Raw genomic sequence first — 20,454 nt, 5'->3', positions numbered from 1 at the left:
GCAAAAGGAGAAGGGACTTGACAGTAAAAATCATGCCCCGTGCTTGGAAGCTAGCAAGATCCAAGTTTAAACTGACCCCCTGCAGCAGAGAATTGAGTGGCTGAGAGCTTTCTCATTAGACAATCCTGACCCATTCGGGTTGCTGCTCAACAAGAGGGATGAGCTTTGTCCTTTTGAGACAAGCAGCAGCATTTCCTAAAGAAATAATAAGGTAGCCATGCCTGAGCATCATAGCCGAGGTGTGATGAACACCAGCCAGCATCCTGCAGAGAATCACAGGTTTTCCAAGTGGCTCTTCACACTCCAACAAACTCAAACTCTTGCAGCCCTGGGGCTCAGGTTGCACACATTCAGGGGACTGTGTCAGGACATGATGACTGCATTCATCCTTGCTCCTATGACTTCTGGAGAGCAGGCAGAAGCAGACTGGTTGCTTGCATCACTAACAGTCCCCTTATCACTCCTGAATGACAAACACATCATCAGGATTGTGACACTGACAGCTCTCCTTTGGCTGCAAGTCCCCTTCAAGGAGGGAGCCATGTGAAACAATGGGAGATGCTAACAGCGGGACACTGGAGCCAGCCAACATGCCAGGGCTGGAAGGAGGTAGACCCAGGCACTGTGCATGCATGACCAGTGACCTGTGGCTGTCAGCTTCTCAAAGTCCTCACACTTGGCAGCCACTGCTCCCTGCCCCGTCTGTGCAGACACAGAGGGAGGTGCCAAAACCACTTCCCATCCTGGATGTGTTTCAGATGGGGACGGGAAGGCAAAGAGCTAGCCAGCTTATGAACCACTGTGGTTTTCACCCAAGAATGCAGTCTGGTGCCACCTTACCCTATACAAGAAGCTTGCTTATTAAAGTAGCATCAAGTTTATAACCTATTTTCAGCCATTTGACACTGATTTGGGGGGGGGGAGTGTTTTGGAGCACAAGTCTGATGAGGAACAGCTAAGGGAACTGGGGGGTTTAGTCTGGGGGCAGAAGGCTCAGAGGAGACCTTACTGCGCTTTATAACAACCTGGAAGGACATTGTAGTGAGGTGGGAGTTGGTCTCTTCTCTTAAGTCACATCAATAGGACAAGAGGTAATGGCATCAAGCTGCACCAGGGGAGGTTTAACTCGATTTTAGGAACAATTTCTTCAATGAAAGGGTGGTTAGACATTGGAACAGGCTGCCCAGAGAGTGGTGGAGTCAACATCCCTGGAAGTGTTCTCAAACCTTGTAGATGAGGCCCCCAGTGACATGGTTTAGTGATGGTCTTGGCAGTGATGGGGTAATAGTTGGACTTGATCTTAAAGATCTTTTCCAACCTAGCTGATTCTACGATTCTATTACTTTGTCAACTAGGAGTCAGTAATAGCATTAGATGAGGGGTTTCTGAAGTGCCCTCCTATCCACCCACTCTCTGGGCAATTCTGACCTTTGGCAGAATCTGTGTTTTGCTTTGACTGCGTGCCTTGGCCAGGGGAGCATGGAAAGGTGTGTGGGTATGCTGCAGAAGCAGCAGTATTATGTTAGGCTACTAACAGCTACAGGTTTTTCTTCTTTTACACTTGAAAAAATGTGAAAAGAAACCTTGAAGAAACCTCCAAGTACCTTAAACAAAACCCTGCAATTCAGTGGTTTACTAAAGAGAGAGGAAGCTGAGCTTTCCTCCCCTGATTGCAATTCTGAATTTAAAAGTGATGGTGTTTACAGTCTTTTACTGTTTTCCTTTACTAGGACAGTTCTGAATATAAACAAAAATTATCTACAAGATATGCTATCATTTGTAAGTATTATAAATACTCATCTAGCGTGAGGTGCCCCTGCCCATGGCAGGGGGTTGGAACTAGATGATCTTGCAGTCCTTTCCAACCCAAACCATTCCATGATTCTATCTGCTACAGTGAATAAATGCAGCAGGAACTCAACAAGGAAGATTTGGGAAGCATGGAGAAAACAGACCCCAGGAATGACAATGGTGGAAACAAACCAGCAAAATTCTATTGTGAGCTATAAACCTAAAGACAAGGGAGTTACACACAGCACTACTACCCTCTCTGCTCCTCAGCAGCAGTAACAACACCATGAGGCACTGCTAACAGGCACACCTGAGAGCAGGAAGGCAGCACAACTACTTTAAGCAGATTTATTAGAACCATAGGGCACCTCCATCCATCAGCACATCACCCCAGTGCATGGATGTCACTTTCTGTAGCTGTCCTGTGTCTTTTTTCTTGGCTTTGGCACCACCAAATGCTTCTCCACACGACAGCTTTGCCTAATAGGCTGTACGCAAATGAGCTCATTTCATAAGAGTAAAAGAAAAAAAAAGGTCAAAAAAAGGCACATTTGCACTTACTGTAACATGGTTCTCAGCTGGAAGGGACCTGGATCTAGCATCCTTTCCCCCACGGCCATTGCAAAAGCCCTTTTACACTCCAGCAGTAACCAACTAGTCATGTATTTCAACAGTCCTCCTCCTCTCCAAAACTGCAGGACACACATTGTTCTCTAGGGAATGTGAATCTCTCAAGGATTATACATCCTAATTAGGTGGATCTCTATTGGAACGCCCAAGAGGGGACAAGGCATGCTTGTTGCTTGTTTCCTGTTTAAGCCACACACTTGTTGACAAACAGTATTTTTCACTGCAAAGGTCAGGATCAAGGAAGCTGTCTCCGTCACTAGAAACTCTTTTTTAAACCCGATCAGATGCAAGGTAAGGACCACTGGTTCTGGGAAGCAAGCTGGGATCCTTAAAACAACATGGACTGCTCAGCAAATGTTATTGCCAATGTTATTGCCACCCAGATATAAATATGTACATGGACTATCATTTCTTGTAACAAACAGTAAAAGCTATCTTGGTGACAGTGAGGCAGTGCTGGAGAAAGGGGGACTTTATCACCTACCTATGACTATGTTTCCCAAGCAACCTTCTCACCAATCCGGAGCTCGGTGTGATCATTAGTTCCTGCACATGCCAGCAATGAAATCGTCCCTTAAAGTAAATCATTCAAGGATTTTTATAATCTGAAATAAAATGTTCTAATATTTTTTTCCTAAGTTTTCCAGGTTTAAGGTTTTAATCTTTTATTATTTATTGTACAGCAGTTGTGAAGGGCATGATGAGAAGCCCTGTGTAAATGGCTGTCATTGGAGGATCAGCACGTGACAATGCTGCATGTAAGAAATTAATGATTCTTTTTCTCCTATTTTCCTTGTTCTGTTCCTGATTTCTTTATTATTCCTTATTCTCTCTTAGGGTTTTCAAACACACACAATACCTGTAAGAGTAAAACAAAACAAACTAAGCTGCACTGTGGCTCCTGCATATTTTCCTACCCTGTGGCTGAAGTTGCTGATAAATATTCCCTAGAAATGGTACTGGAGGAGGAGAAGGACACATATATTTTCTTTTCTTCCTTCCCACTCAGAGCATCAAATTCACAAGGCGACAATTTCCTCCTGTTTGAGATGCAGAGTATTCCCCTATTTTTGTACTCTCTAGGATTTATTGCTCTGTTTAACTACTGAAGATGCAATTTAACCTTTGCTGTCTTTACCTCTGGTCCTGCTAGAGACTTAATGGACAAAATACTGGTCATTCTCTTAACTGTGGGCTTAAAAATAATCCTCTTTCAATAGAAAAAGACATCAAATATCTCATTAGACCAATAGCACTAGCAGGCACAATCCAACCTAGAGTATCAAAAAAATTATCGTACGTGTCTTTCTACCTAAATTCCTTGACACCTGGAACTCAGAGAGGGAACGTTTTGGTGCGAGTCCATTGCTGAACTGATGGTCCTTTAGCTCCAGAGCTTGCTTTGAGGTCTTTGTCCTGCTCCAATCAACCAGGCTTGGACAGGAGTGAGGTCAGAGCTGCATACAGAGGTCTTCTCAGCTACTGCAGCAGCTGACTTGCATATTATGGATTGTGACTAAAACATCAGATTTGGCCCTTTATTTCTAGGTATGCCATTTTCATTCATATAGCCCTTCTTGTCCAGTACTTCACATGAGATGTGTAATGCCATGTAGAACAGAGGCTCTCCTTGCTACATCTACTTGTACTTGATTTTATAAAGCAACTGTAATACCTTGGTGGCTCAATTATATAATACTACTCACAAAAGTAGCCTGCTTCTCACAAGCAGCTCACACAACAAAGTGCTTGCAGGATCTGTCCCACTGTGGCTTTTAGATCTTTCTGAGTAAACCCCCATCCTCAAAGGAAGGAGGCTTGAAGCTTTTCCACGCTTCTTTGCTCTACGTCCTTCACAACTTTTTTTATCTGCTTGACTGTATGTCCTACATTAGGACCAACTCCATACAGCAGTGAGGACATATAATTCATCCCAAATGATCAAGGATAATTATATGCTTAAAGAGCAATATGCGGAGGTTCTCCTACAGATAATTAAGGAGAAAGCTCACAGTTCACCCACGTGGGAAGTTAGCCAGGAAGTACAGACATACTTTGGGAATTCATCTATTATTTATAATCTGCAGTGTCTTGTCAAAAACCTTAAATGAAAAGTTAAAGCTTTAACACATTCTGCAGCATACTGCCAGGCCATCACCTCCCATTAGTTTTTAACTAACATTCCCATTGGGCCAGATCCATCACAAGGTTTCCTGTCACCTGCTTCAACTTGATGGACCTTGGCTCAAGGAAACTCTGTATCAGCACCATCGCCACCCTGAACCTGGGGTTGTGCCAGATGTGTGTGAGCACATGAGGGGGCCTTGCTCTGGGTCTCAACCTCACATGAATTTTACCACTACGGGGCAAGGACCATGACAACCACTGGAGCAGTCAATGGCCAGACAGCTGCTTACGGCCAGCATAGAGTCATAGAACCACAGAATCACAGAATGGTTTGTGTTGGAAAGGACTTAAGATCATTTAGTTCCAGCCCCCTGCCATGGGCAGGGACACCTCACACTAGACCATGTCACCCAAGGCTCTGTCCAACCTGGCCTTGAACACTGCCAGGGATGGAGCATTCACAACCTCCCTGGGCAACCTGTGCCAGTGCCTCACCACCCTCACAGTAAAGAACTTCCTCCTTATCTCTAACCTGAACTTCCCCTGTTTCAGTTTGAACCCATCACCCCTTTTACTATTGCTACAGTCCCTGATGAAGAATCCCTCTCCAGCATCTTTGTAGGCCCCCTTCAGATGCCGGAACGCTGCTCTGAGGTCTACATGCAGCTTCTCTTCTCCAGGCTGAACAGCCCCAGTTTTCTCAGCTTGTGTTTGTACTGGAAGTGCTCCCATATGAAGTCACAGTCCTACATACCCAACTGAACTGGGGACTCTCATACCCATATACCACTGGTGACCACACAGTGTGTTGATGGTATTGCAATGCTGTCATTTGTTTCCTTTTGGAAACAACCTCCCATTTGATCTCTTTGCATTAAAAATGTGAAATAACACCAGGGTGTCATTTCCCCTGCAGAAGGATCCTACAGTAGTTCAATTAAAATATCTCATCTTTTAGACCCTTTTTTTTCTTTGCTGGACACCCCTACACTTTCATTCAGAGCTGAGGCACAAAACCCAATTAGCTATTAATTGAGGCATGTTAAAATTCATTAACTCTGCTTGTGAAGCTTAAGCTATAATTAACTGTCTTCCCAGGCTTTTGTTCTTTAATCTCCAGGTAGAAGGAGCCCCTGTTACTCAGTAAGCTGAGGCACAACCCTACCAGCTCTCTAGTGGGTTGGGGTGACAACATGACACACCAGCGGTGACTTCCCATCAGCTCCTGATGACCCTGTGCTATGATTGAACTTGAGCATGTTTTGAAACACTGCGAGCACAAAACAACCTGGTGGAAATATTTCAAACAAGCCCCCTGTCCTGCAGTCTCATACTGTACACAGCTCCTGCCTTCCAGCTTCGCCTCTGCAGCAATTTTCACTTTAAAGAGCTGCCGAAAAAGCAGCTCAATGCACATTCTAGTTTCACATACGGAACAGCATGAAGACAACCTTTATTTTAAAGCAAAATGAAAGCAGAAATTAACTTACATGTCAAGTTCCAAGGCTTAGTATGGCAGCACTCGCTCTGGTATTTGCATACATTTCTGCTGCATCTCCATTCACTCACTATATGGATGTCCAGCATGAGGAGGAAATCAGCTGAAATCTAACCTGCAGAAAAACTGCCTTTTCCCAAATTGGACTGCTTTTGGGGTGGAATTACAAGAACAGTTCAGTGAAAGTGACTTCCTGCTTCTAGCATGAACCACCTTGGGCAGAATGGAAATATTTTGGACTTTAACCTGGAGATGGTAGATTCTGTATCTATAAGCAGCATCAGTGAAAGAAGAACATAAGGAAATAGAGTAACTGAAAAGAAAAAGGGGATTGCTTGTACTTCCCATCCAGGGGATGGGGCAGGTCAGAACAGGAGGCAACAGAGCCAGGACTCTGTTCCCACTCCTTTCTCTTCCCCTCTCATTTCCACAATGTGCCAGCCTACACATTGGAGCTGGTACAGGGGGAAGGCAGCTGGTGCCAGGAAACAAGTCTGGTGCAGATTATTTCCCTGCTGGAGGAATGAGGAAGCCGTAGAGACACTGGGAGTTGCAATATGGTCACTAACCCCATTCCTGCTGCAATGCAATCACGTGCTGCTGCTGCTCACAGGCTCAACCATCTGCAGGAGCAAGGAACAGCAAGACCATATGACTGATGTTCCCAGGCTCCAGCAAAGCTTCTGGAGTAACATGAGTATCTACATGAGCTCATCCAGTTGCAAGTGCACTCAAGATAACAATCTGGAGACAGTTGTGGGAAGGACCACTTCCTGCTTCTGAAGCCAGAAGTAGCAGGAGCAAAGGAAAATGAATCTGGACATCAGAGAACAGTCAAAACACAATCCAATGTTTGCATCAATCTGTGTATTCACAAACCATGTAGGTGAGGCCCACAGTGGCATGGTTTAGTGATGGTGGTGGCACTGCTGGGACTTGATGGTTGGACTTGCTGATCTTAAAGGTCTTTTCCAACCTGGCTTATTCTATTATTCCGTATGCACACCGTAATTTGCCATGCTATTTCACCTACAGAACATGTGGACACCATGTATCTGCCCACACTGATGGGTCTCCAAAAAGCTACCCTGCACGTCTGTCCTGGTATGGCATCAGCCACTGCAACTCTGCCTTTGAGGGGTGGAACCTCTTAGTACATTAGTCTCTGGAGCCAGCTCCATCAGACATACCAGCTTACCCACACACTGCTCCCTGCCTTTCTCTCTCCGGAGCTCATGCCATGGATCCTTGGAGGACACTTCGCCCAATACTTGTCTCTAGAGGGCAGAAGCTCAAGCAGCAGCTTCAGACCCCATGGACAGGTTGTCTGAAGGCACCACTTGGACAGAGACTGTCTGTCGGGCAAAGCCAGCGTGGTGGGCTGCTTATTTATCTTGCCAACTGACTTTGCAATAGCACTGATGGATTCATCTTTTGTTGTGGAGGACCCAGGGAAGCAAACAGGGCTTTTGTGAAAGCCCAGAAAAAAAACATTGCTGTGACCTTGCACGATTTTTTACATGCCTCCATATCAATCATGCACGTCTTGTCCTCATCAGCTGGAAAAGTAGCTCTAATACTAATATTGACGATGCTGTCAAGTCTTCACAATAGGTGTCTGACAGCACCAATGTAAGCCAGAGATATGGATAGTTTGGGCCATCAATAGCTTGAGAAAAGTCTCATCTGGAAACTGCCATTCAGCGTAAGTGCAGAAAAGACTATGAAATGGTTTTCCTCCCTTTTCTAATCCTGGAAGGATGAGCAGGAAGTCACCTACCTTGAACTCCACTAGCAAGATGCTCGTTTTCACAAAAGAGGACCAGAACAACTAAGCCCTGTTGGGTACCAAGGAGGAACAGGAATTGAACATTCACAGCTCTCTGGTGTTAAAAGAGCTGAAAAGAAAGTAGAGGATAGCAACCGTCCTGGTGGATGTCCACCTTTGAGCCTGGGAATGCTGCAGTGAGCTGGCTCGCCACTGCTGGGCCGTAAGCTTACAGCTCACCCCACCAAGAAGCCCATCTCTGCTCTAAACCCAGGTGTCTTCATTACTCTATCAAAATATTGATTGCCTTGTTAGAAGATCAATATTTGTTTTGCCAAGAGCAAAGAATAATGCAAACAGTACTGCCTAAAATTATGACTATGTTATTTAGATCAAAGCTGAGAGCCACCTTCTGATCCTGTGCCAAAACTGGAAGAAAATAAAATGTATTTTGAGCTGGTGAAATGCAACAGCTACAGAGGCACAGAGAATGAACCCTGTTAATAAATATTAACAAAACTCACCAAGCCAACAGCAGCACCAAACACTCCACTTCTCCCTCTGCAGCTAGCATCCTGCAGAGGCTGAGGAATGCTTGTTTCCAGAAAGAAAGAAGTTTTCTGGTTTGCTTCTTTGTGAAAGCAGCGACCCAAAACCTCTATCATTAGTAATAATTAAAAGGTGCAGTAAGAGGGAGTGTATGGATGATTGCCACTAAAAGAAACATTCTCATTAATTTATTACAGAGTTTTTAGCTTCGTTTCATTAGGACATGCCTGTTGGAGGCCATTTAGGACTCTCGGGATATTTTTGTACTTGAGGCTCCCTCAGTGTTATCAGGAAGATGGAAGACAAGAAAGATCTGCTGCTGGCTTGCAGCTGTGTCTGTGCAGGCAGGAAGTTATCCTTTTGCCACTCTTTTAGCCAAGACGCTGGGCCCTGACCCATTGTGCAGCCACCTCAATATCATCCTCTGACATTTCCAGTCTCACAAAAATACCAGTGTGCCCCTGAAGAGGGAAGACAACAGGCTGTCTTGAAAGCAGCCTTCTTTCCATGGCATCTGGATACCTCCATCCTTTATACTGCCTGAATCCTTTGCAACTATTGGTCTGTCTGATTTCCCTGGTTGCCCCTTACCCAGGACAGGCCCAAAGAAGAAAGAAACGTTTCTGGCAGACCCCTTGGCTCCCTAAGGGTGGTTCCACAGACAGACATATGAAGTTAAGGGGAAAGAATTTAAGAGCTGGAAATGACATTGTTCTAATGAACTTTCAGGTATGCTCCAAGGTACATAAGAGTCTTGCAATATTTAAAGGGTGCCTACAAGAAAGATGGAGAGGGACTTTTGACAAGGGCCTGTAAGGACAGGACAAGGGGAGTGGTTTTAAACTGACAGAGGGGAGATTGAGAAGTTCTTCCCTGTGAGGGTGGTGAGCCACTGGCACAGGTTGCCCAGAGAAGCTGTGGTTGCCCCATCCCTGGCAGCTTTCAAGGGCAGGTTGGACGGGGCTTGGAGCAACCTGGTCTACTGAAAGGTGTCCCTGCCCGTGGCAGGGGGTTGGAACTGGATGAGCTTTAAGGTCCCTTCCAACACAAACCATTCTATGTATGTCAAAAGAAGTTGTGTGAGATTTCTTTTAATTTCTTAGCATGCACACTCTGTGACCTTCCTGTGCTTTCATATGCTGAGCAGCAGGCTTTGCAGCTTTCCCCACTTCTCTTCTAATGGTACTCAAGGCTCAGGTCTTTCATCAGATACCATCCACATGGCATTATCAGGGTTAATGGTAACGCCACATGGCATGATAATGCCACACGGCATTATTTAGGGTTAACCACCCTGGATGGTTAAAGCAAATTAATCTAGGCTGATAAACCCAGGAATCTGCTCAAGCCCCACTCTGCAGAGATTGATTCCTGCCTTCCTTTCACCTGGCACAGTGTTGCTGCACCCAGGCATTTGCTTGTGTTTCCAACTGCAATGTAAATAAAGAACTTCCTACCTCCTGCTAACACCGTGCAACTAAGAAGCATATACAGTAAGGAATCTTTCATTAATTTAAAGTACTATCTAATGTACACATTTGTATTTCATCAGAGTGAAAGTACCACCAGTCTTCCAAGTGCATGCAGTCACCCACATTTTAAATAGCAAAATAGAGAAAACTCACATGTCCTAGATTACTGTACATCTGAAGTACTCTACTTCAACCACAAACAACTGTAATAGCATGATTCTTTTCATACCCAAAGATCTTTGTCATTATCAGACTAAAAGTGCTGGGTAGAAAACTGGGACGAATCTTTGGGGAAAGGCAGAGGGCTGCTCCAGGCCGGTATAACCACATCTCACTAGCACACCATCACTATATAACTGGGATGTTTATGGAAGTGTGGAGCGGTTTTAAAGCTCTGGGGTGCAGGGTCTACCTACTGATCTGATGCCGGCAAATACATGGAGCCCTTGACACTTGACCTGAAGCACAAGCTGAACAGATTTATGGAAGGAAGCGGGTTCCTGACATTACAAGTTTCCCCATAGAGCAAAGAAAGAATTATCATATCTGACGAGGGCCTACAAGGATGCCGGAGAGGGACTCTTCATCAAGGGCACAAGTGATGGGTTTAAACTGAAACAGGGGAAGTTCAGGTTAGATATCAGGAAGAAGTTCTTTACTGTGAGGGTGGTGAGGCCCTGGCACGGTTGCCCAAGGATGCTGTGAATGCTCCATCCCTGGCAGTGTTCAAGGCCAGGGTGGACAGAGCCTTGGGTGACATGGTCTATGGTGAGGCATCCCTGCCCATGGTCCTTTCCAACCCTAACTGGTCTGTGATTTTAAGCCAACACTGTGGCCCCAGCTTGCAGCAAACTGGCAGTTGGGCAGTTGTAGATCCAGAGCCAGGCAAGAAATTCATGTTTTATGACTACAATCTAAAGCAAATTTTATTGGAAGCTTTTATGTTTGTAGGTTTGAGTAGTTTTTATAGAGAGGGGTTCTGAAAACTGCCATAAAATTTTGCCTTGGGGGTTATGATTACATTTGTATCTTTCCCAAACTTATATAAATAAAGACGACAGTTTTTACTGTGGAAGCTTAAAAGGTTAGAGTGGTATTTGGTCTGTGATGAACCTTTTATAGATATGATGTTGTAAGAATTTATTCTTAAATATCAATAAAAAATTCAACAACATTTCTGATAAAGCAACGGTGATTAGAAAAGTGCTGTTGAGGAGGCAGTGGCATTGCTAGTGGCTTCCTTTCTGCTAAAATAACCCTTTATTACATTTTGATCACTGGAAACAGTTAAATGATTTGCATTCTATTGGAGGAGAAACGTTTCCAATGAAAACGCACTGTGGTGTCCTATTGTGAGATTCACCTCTCTCCTGATTTTGTGGTGAACTGATACAACCCCCGTTTACAAGGAACTGGCAGCTCATGCAATTATGTATTTTCTCATTATGCTTTATGCTTTTGGGAAGAGAAAATGAGAAATGTTACTTGTGTTTAACGTAGCACATGCCAGGCTAAGAATATGGAAGGTCTCTCTGCCTTTGGCCCCATGACAGCGCTGAAGTCTCACTAACAAGCCCTGCAGCTGCTGCTTGTACCCTGGTTTCTTGCTGATGCTTTGAATGCCCTGTAGTTTTGCCTTTCTGGCAAAAGGCCATCTGCCCTTTGCCCAGTGTTGAGCTTACTTTAAGTTCTTGCCTGTACAATAGCCCTGTGTGATTCAGAACATTAAAGAATCAGTTGTACCACAAGAATACTCCCCCCATTCCTCACAGGAGAGGGTCATCCTGTTGAAAGGGGACAAGTAAGGAGCTGCAGAGATCCTGGTCCCTCTGAAAAGCTACCAGGGTCCCTGCTCCTTCTGGCTCCTCCTTCCTTCTCATCCCTCTTTCTCATCCTCCTTTCCCCACCCACCCAAGCATACCCATTGCCAGTTCCTCCCCAGCAGCCATCAGTGAAAGGAGCGCAAAAAACAAATACAGTTCCAGAGGCACTTTATACTGGTTAAAATGGGCATTGAAACTTGTCTCTGGGGAGAGAGGCAAACCACAGTGGTGGGGCTCTTGCGCAGAATTAACACACTTGCAAACATGGAATAGATTGCGTGTAAAGTGAACACTTGAACACTGGAAAACAGCAGGGATTGAACCCACTCTCTTTCCTCAAGCACAACCATATTAGGACTTCAAATTTCAATCAAAAACAGGGATAAAATTTCAATCAAAACAGCTATAATCTCATTTGTTGCAGATAGGATGACTAATTAGTGAGGAAAGCTCCCTTAAAGCAAGCACAGAGCACAGCGTTCGGCACCGCGGGGCTCCGAGAGCTGCATCAGCATGGGAACACCCCACTCATCCCAGCATCCGTGAATGTGTTCCAGAGGAATCAGGCAGATTAAACCCTGCCCAAGGCCCTACTGGAGTTAGCTGGCCTTGACCAGCATCAGAATAAAACCTTCTGCCCACAAAGTTGTTAACAGAGAACAAATTGGACACCTTTGTTCAAAAATTACACATATTCAAACAAATACAGTGAATTAGTGCTATGCGTAATTGGCAATAGACACAAGGCAAAATGAAAGTATCTGAAATTACACAGTCTAGCAAAAACACAGGGTGAGGCAGGAAAAGAAGCCCCTTTTAAAATCTATTTAAATCTCCCCCTCACTTACCTTAATTTCCCTGTCAAAATGACGTTCAAAGCAGAATTGTGTGTTCAGCCATCAAGAAAACATGGATTTCACACAATGCCATTTGGAATCCAAATATTTGCATCTGCTTGCAGTGCTTTATTCAGGCTTTATAATAATCACCCTTTCATCTGACCCACTGTTGCTCTGTACATAAGATCTGATATCTCTTACTTTACCTTACAATATTCCTCTCACTTGTGCCTTGTACAGCAGGGTGGTCATGTCACGCTGTGCCAGGTCCTTAGGGATGCAGCTGATCTGGGCCTGAGGTGTTGGAATAACCCTGAAAAACTGATGTGCAGGCTTGAGCCAAACACAGTAAAACGCTCAAACATTTCATGATCAAAACCTTTCCACTCAGTGACAAACATAGCTACACTTCACCCTTTGGTGCTAATTAGAGTAATAAATTTTGAGCCACTGAGGGCATCATGAAAGTTATCTTTCCATATTTCCAGTAGTGTCCATCCCTTTGCCTCTACCTTTCCATCCCTTATGCCAGGGTTTCTTAGAAGGGAAGGCCTGAATATACCAACTTGTTCTCTGCTGTGTATTTGCAGAGTACCTGCTCTCTGTGGGCCTCCAGTCACCATACTGATACAGCTAATACATACCAGGGCATTTTGTGACTGGTGACTGGCTTTTAAGTAATTAATTAACATTCACACCCTACAAAACACTTCCACATATGCCCGAGCCCCACTGACACCCAAGTGAAACGTTTGCTGAAGCACTTGGTCAAATAATAAAGATTCCTCCAAAGCTTTATTTAGGTTGCATTTGTAAGTGATTCAATAGAGAAAGCTACTGGGGAGGTGCCCTTTCAAAACACAGCCACCTGGAAAACCAGTTTCTTTAGAGCAATTGAAAGTTATGAGACTTCAGAACAGCAAATCCATTATTATTTTCCCTCTTTGCCTCAGGAGGAACTAAGGTCTTACTAAAGCTGTGATATCCACATCAACTTAAATCACTGTTGACTGGGATAAGTAAGAGGCTGCAGGCACCCCTTATGGATTTGTCCTTACAGAGGTTTCTTTCTTCTCCTCCTTTACTTCCAACAAGACATTACTCCTGTTTCCAAACGTCACGTTTGTCTGGCCAGCAGAGTCACAGCAGCACGTGCATTCAGTCTGAGAATCACCACCCACATAACAAGCAAAGAAAAGTAAAGACTGACATCTAAAAAGTTCGTATGAACTACCAAGACTGAGTATTACCCTAAGTGTTACCAAGGAAGTTACAGATAATGTTTTTGTTAAGAACCTTATCCTGTGCTCAGTATTTCTGGGTGAAGGAAATAAGTTTAAATCATCATGTAATTCACTTGTTACTAATTGCCTCGTTAGATCTTGCTACAGTTACTAACACCTAATTGTTTGAACATAAGGCTCCTTTAAGGAGTCACTGAAAATGACACTAAGTCCCATCCGAGGCCCAAATAACAAAATAGAAATGGTAAGGCAAAGAAATTTGGGCTGGAAATCGCCACCTTGCACAGCAGCATTTTCCCAAGCAGGTGTCTGTGGCAGGACAAGCCATTTCAGCTTGTCCTCCTGAAGACTTCTTTTTATCTTGGCTGACGTGGTCTAGTGTCCCTGCCCATCGCAGGGGGTTGGCACTAGATGATCTTGGGTCCTTTCCAACCTAAACCATTCCAGTACAAGTGAATGCACTCCATGTTGGAAGGATACAAAGGAATGTCCTATAGGAGTTACTGAGTTCGAGGAGCCCCCAAGCCTTTTTGCTCCTTAGCACTACCCCTGATTTATTTCAGAGTTATTGCCTCCCCAGTAATCAGACTCATGAAGCATACACTGGGGTATAAAGTGACTATGAGGCACAATCGTGCAGCACAGACCCCTTCATTTGCAGGAAGCTGCTGGGAACACAGTGGTCCCAGCCCAGCTGTTCGGCAATCCTGGTCTCATTCCCTCACACAGCGTGTGCAGACAAGGTGATTGTCGTGGCTTAAGCCCAGCCAGCAACTCAGAACCATGAAAGCTTCAGGGAGGACTTTTTGCCAGTGTATATCTATTGTTACAGGTTGGCATCTCCAAAGACCTAGGAAAGGGTGCCAAGTTTATTACTGCCCAGGTTTTATGATTTACAGCCTGCCTGACTGAAGGCTGAAAACACAGCAATTTTGCAGGGTAATTCTGGGAAGTAACCATCCTGCAGCACCAATTATTAAAACCACTACCACACATTAAAGCTATAAAGATTAAAAAGATAGCACACTTGCCATGAAATATGAATGAAATCATGTAATATGCATTACATACCCACGCAATGGCCAGCCGCGGGTGCTTCAACACAGCTCTGCAGAAGAGCAGTAAGCCCCATGTCTCCCATCAGCCTGCATTTGCCAGAGCCCAGGAGTTGTCATGCAAAATAAACACAGATGTGTTCCAAGCCCTGACTACAGCTTCCAGGCGATGGTCAGGAAAAGAGATTGCGTTAAGTAAAGTGCCTCCCAGTGCAAGTCCCTGCACAAGGCTGCATGTACTATACTTACTCTAGCTGGAAAACATCCTGTTGCTGCTATTCATTTGGTTTGCTGTTTTTCAACCATGTCCTGCATTAAAAGGAGCATGACCAGCAGGTCGAAGGAGGTGACCCTGCCCCTCTACTCTGCTCTTGTGGAACCTCACTTGGAGTATTGTGTGCAGTTCTGGTGTCCTCAACATAGGAAGGACATGGATCTGTTGGAACAAGTCCAGAGGAGGCCAGGAGAATGATCAGGGTGCTGAAGCACCTCCTGTATGAACACCGGCTGGGAAAATTGGGGTTGTTCAGCCTAGGGAAGAGAAGCTGCGTGGAGACCTCAGAGCAGCCTTCCAGTATCTGAAGGGGGCCTGCAAGGATGCTGGAGATGGACTCATCATCAGGGACTGTAGTGATAGGAGAAGGGGGGATGGGTTCAAACTGAAACGGGAAGTTCAGGTTAGATATAAGAAACAAGTTCTTTACTGTGAGGGTGGTGAGGCACTAGCACAGGTTGCTCAAGGAAGTTGTGAGTGCTCCATCCCTGGCAGTGTTCAAGGTCAGGCTGGACAGAGCCTTGGGTGACATAGTTTAGTGTGAGGTGTCCCTGCCCGTGGCAGGTAGTTGGAAGTAGATGATCCTAAGGTTCTTTCCAACCCCAGTCTATGATTGTATGATTCTTTGTGGGGTTTCCTCACTGCTGTGTCTTGAACCCTTCAAATCTTGAATCATTCAAATGGCTCCCTGTGCTGGTGGGCTTGGCACTCTGCTCATATTTCACAAAGGCCAGAGTTTATTACCACCCCAGGCCTTGCTGGGCTTTTTTATTGCAGTTGTTCTCCTCTTCTTCCTCATTCTTTCCCTTGAGCAGTGAATCATTTTCTCTCATGCCACACATAGGAACATCTCTCAGTTTCTCTAACTACTGTGTGCCACTCCCCACAGCACTGCGCAGGCACACACACACCTGTACCAGCATATGCACCCATGCGCAAAGGCATTTCTCAACAAATAATGCCAGTTGTAATGTTTTTCTAGATAAAAGCATGGTGATTTTTTCCTGATAGAGATATATATATCCTGGGATATGTCTTGGACAGGAATAAAGATCAACTGTAGTTGAGGCCCAGATGGGACCCAGTTCTGAATCCAGATGAAGGAAGGTGACGTGAAGATGTTCCAATGAACTGCTGAAGGCAGAGAGCATCAAAATGTGGAAGTTTTGTCTACCTTGCTCCAGAAATAGCAAACACAATGGAATGAATCCTACGGAACACAGAAATCCAGGCAGGTCACTTACATGATGAGTAACCTGTCTGACTCACCAGAAACTACCTGCAGCTTCCAAAGAAGCAAACTCTGTAAGCCCCAGTTTCTTCACCCAAGTTCTATGAGTCAGAAGGCCACTTCTGTCTGTGACTCCAAAAAGACCCTAATACAGTTTAAAACCACACTCAGTCTGGCTAGGGGTTGCAAACTTGTGTCCTACAAGAATGCTTTTAATAAGCTACTGCAGGAGTGCTTTCCTCAAGACAGTTCTTGTTTTGCTGCATCCAGCTTCCTGAATTACTAAAAGCCTGGGAGAACACAAGAGTGAGCTACACAGCTACTTAACACTTGGAAGAGAAGCATAAGGGAAGATTAATTGCTATCTTCCCAGCCCATGGCCATGGCTGAGGTCAAAGAAACCCTTCCTCATCAACATCCCTTCTGGAAAGAAGACCCTTCCACAGTGTGTGAGCTGGTACTACTCTATCAGAAGAAAAGTCCATGAAGTAAGTCATAAGTATGTATAAGTAAGTCCCTTGGAAAAGTCCATGAAGCTTGGACTCAACCAAGCTAAGACAGTCTTTTCTAAGGTTGCTGCCAATAAAATACTGTCTTTACTGTTTTGACTTAAGTCAGAAAATGGTACTGGTATAATCTCGTTTACCTCTTGAAGTAAACCCAAACATTTTCTTACAGAAAACTTAAATGTGTTTATGTTTTCATCAAGACACTATTTCAAACATGGCATCTATAGAAATGCTAACAAACAGCCCTTAGGCAAAACCTAAGGGGATGGAAAGACAAGGAAAGAAATACAGTTTGCAAGTCTGCAAAGGAAACAACATCAACTTCTTACATGAAATCTTTCCTTTTTTAATTTACCTCTTAACTGAGACATATAAAGAAGCTGCCTTCTTGCAGGTCCTTACCAGACAGGAAGGTAGGCAGGATACCTTACTGACTGCTCCATCAGCAAAGGCAGATCCATTTCTACTATGCTGTGATGCTCCCTTGAAAGCCAGTTTCCTCTTGCGCCAAACCCAAACCAGGTTATGCTGGTATATGAAAAGCACGTGTAGTGGTTGCAGACTGCATGTGTCCTAGCAACCTCCTGGTTACCTGCCTATGTCAAGTTGTTGTTGGTGGTGGTGGTGTTGCCATGATTCCTCACATGCGGTCCAGCCAAGGCCCTGTGAATGCATCCAAAACAGACAGTTCTTGCCATGAAGAACTTCTGTTTTGACATGACACACAACTGCTCTGGTTGCTTTACACCTGCACTGTCCTTTAAGCAGTAGAACTGCTGTAGTAGCAGAAGCTGGCATGAGCATCTTCTGCTAATTGCTACTTACACTGACCCTGTTGCAGACTTAAGCAAGGTAAAACCACTAAACTTATCAATTTGTCCGTTTTCTGCCACTATTGGCCATCCCTTAGCCACGCAACTCCATCCCTGTGTTTTCCACATGTTCCTGCTTCAGCTAAGACTGCAGGACAGAACTGTTCATTGTCTTCTAGTATCTTCTTTCAGAGTTTATATTTGGTGCATTGCTGGTCCCCTGATTTACTGACCCTTTACTTAAAACCTCTCAGGATTTGAAGCTTCAAGCTGTCCAAGATGCTCTTCACAGTCATGCCTCCCACACACACATTCTACCTTCATTTGAATGGTACGGGGTGATTTTAGGTCTGTTTCTCTAGAGAGGGGGATCTGAAGCAAGTACAGTGAAAAAACCCACTACTTTTAAATACCCTTGCTTTGGCAATAAGATTCATCAGGCCAGCTGAGGCTGAGGCATTCCTCAGTTCATCAACTCAACTCTGTTGATCTGTTTTACACCAGCTGTAATGTGGCTTCTTGGTCTTTGTTTTTAATTGCCAGTTAAACATACTCCTAGAGATGCGTACTTCGGACTTGCTTCTACTAATCCCTTTAGCTTTGAAATGGCCAATGGAGGAAGAAAAGGCAAGAGTTACTCAGCATGTTCATACAACAGCCCTGCCCAACCAACTCACGCATGGCACAAGGTTAGGGAGGACTTCCAGAAGGCCCAGAGCACTGTTGCTCATTTTAGAAGGCACCAGCCAGCTCCCATTCTCTCCTCACAGAGGAAATTGCAGCCAGCAGCTTGATTTTCCAACAGAACTGTACATATGGATAAAAGGGGGTCACCTCCCATTCTCAGAATTCAACATTCATGACCAGCTATTTCAGCTGGACTGACACCAGTGCACCGTGTACCAGACAGGGTGAGGTGGGACCCTTCTCACTACAGAAGAAAGAGAAAGGGTAAAGGGAAAGAAAAGAATGGGATTTCAGGAGTATTTCTTTTGCAGCCCTGGCAAGAAGAGAAGTCTGGAACCCAGAGTGTTAACGTGTATAAGCTGCCTCGACAGGGGAATATATACTGTTAAATCTTGGGAGTTATTTAAAATGCCAGTGAGTATAATAGCAGTGCTCTGAAATAACCATTTCATCTGCCTACATTACTCTAAAATTAATGAATAATGAAGCGATGCCCTTCACATTCTCTTCCCTTTCCATTCCAAGATATATTGATCAGATGACATTTATTTAAGTTTGGGATAATGTATTAATTTCAAGATAATTATTCAATATACTTTTGTCACTGTTGATATGCTTCAATGTCATACAGGGGCCAGGGGATGAATAAACTGTTATCTGACATTGCTGGACAGGGTGCTAGAAATAAATGCAATTTTTCTCCTTGAGAATCACTGCCTTAGTTTTCCCTTTTCTTCCCCCAACCCCTCCTATCCCTCATCGGAGGGGAGGGAGCACTGAGGAAGCTGTGCTGATAGAACAGAGACAGCTGAGTGGGGGTAGAGGGAGAGGGAGTGCAGGGGGATGAACTGTTCTTGCCTTGTCACAGGGGTCAGCCTGACACTTAGCAAAACTGACAGAGCCCATCCTTAGTGCATGCCACTGCAATATTAACACTCATTTGGAGCAGATGTGACTAAAAGCACGAAACATTGAACAAACAGCTGCCACAGATCCAGTGCCATTGCATGAGCACTTATGTTCTATTAATGTGGTGGCGTTCCTGAGGCTTGGAGGCCAGCCTCTATTCCCCTTCATCCTTTGGCAGATGGGTCAAGCAGCAGTGCTGTGCTCCTCATGCAGACATCATCTTTGACATCATCTTTGCTCCAGATTTATTTGCACAGAGGAATGATAGCTTTTTTTATTTATTTTAATCTTCAGCCTTTAGGTGGTCCTCCACATATCACCAAGGGAGACAGACAGAAAATGGGACAGTAAAAGCTCGGGAATCCCAGCTCAAGTTTGGGAGATATCCAGTGTAAATCTGTTGACCCACACAGAGAGGGACTCTGCATCAGGGGCTGTAGCTACAGGTTAAGGGGTGATGGGTTTAAACTGGAACAGGGGAAGTTCAGGTTAGATATAAGGAGGAAGTTCTTTACTGTGGGGGTGGCGAGGCACTGGCACAGCTTGCCCAAAGAAGTGACAAATGCCCCATCCCTGACAGTGTTCAAGGCTGGGCTGGACAGAGCTTGGGCAACGTGGTCTAGTGTGAGGTGTCCCTGCCCACGGCAGAGGGTTGGAACTGGATGATCTTATGGTCCTTTCCAACCCCAACCAGTCTGTGATTCTATGATTCTATGAAACGATGCTGTGACACAGCAGGTGACACTGACACTTAGAAGAGTCCTCAGGCCCTTTTTTGGTACCTCTGTCTCCCAGCTAACCACAGCAACAAAAGCAGTTTGATACCTTGTGTTTTAAAACACAACAGCAAGGCAAGGCTCTAAAAACCAAGACCAGTACTGGCTTGCCCTGGCACCTATCAGAGATGCTCTGGAGCACCAGAAAGCGTTTTGGTGGTATGTATCTGCCTCTTGGCAGCAAGTTCTCAGCTGCAGCCTTCCTTTCTTCCTTTCAAGTCCCATAGGGAACCTGTGCCAGCTTTTTTTGCAGTTGGCCTATGTTGAACAGATAGATTATTTCATGTATTCCTTTTCAGTGTTTCATTACAAAATAGAAATAAAACCCCAGGCCCCAAACAGTAACACCACCCCCAAAGCCTGCAGTCAAGAGGTTGGCTTTCATATTTGTTTCTTTCAGGGGGTTGTCTTCAGGCTTGAATAAAGTGAAGAAAATCTGTATGATAAGCAAAATTATTCT

General features: G+C 44.7%; 1 long non-coding RNA gene across 1 annotated transcript in view; it reads right to left on the bottom strand.

Moving 5' to 3' along the window:
* Positions 1–6,102: 6,102 nt before the first annotated feature.
* The window catches only part of LOC133208172 (uncharacterized), a 175,755-nt gene continuing 161,403 nt past the window's right edge, over positions 6,103–20,454 (bottom strand). The window contains exon 3 of the long non-coding RNA XR_009724273.1: positions 6,103–6,116. This is a non-coding gene — a long non-coding RNA (uncharacterized LOC133208172). The remainder of the gene's footprint in view (positions 6,117–20,454) is intronic.

The sequence above is a fragment of the Neopsephotus bourkii genome, unplaced genomic scaffold (genome assembly GCF_033783945.1).
Source record: "Neopsephotus bourkii isolate Nb327-2 ecotype Australia unplaced genomic scaffold, CSIRO-AGI_Nbou_v1 NB_244, whole genome shotgun sequence".
NCBI classification, from domain to species: Eukaryota; Metazoa; Chordata; class Aves; order Psittaciformes; family Psittacidae; genus Neopsephotus; species Neopsephotus bourkii.
Note: the sequence above shows the minus strand (reverse complement) of the source record. Positions and strands in the feature narration are given on the sequence as shown.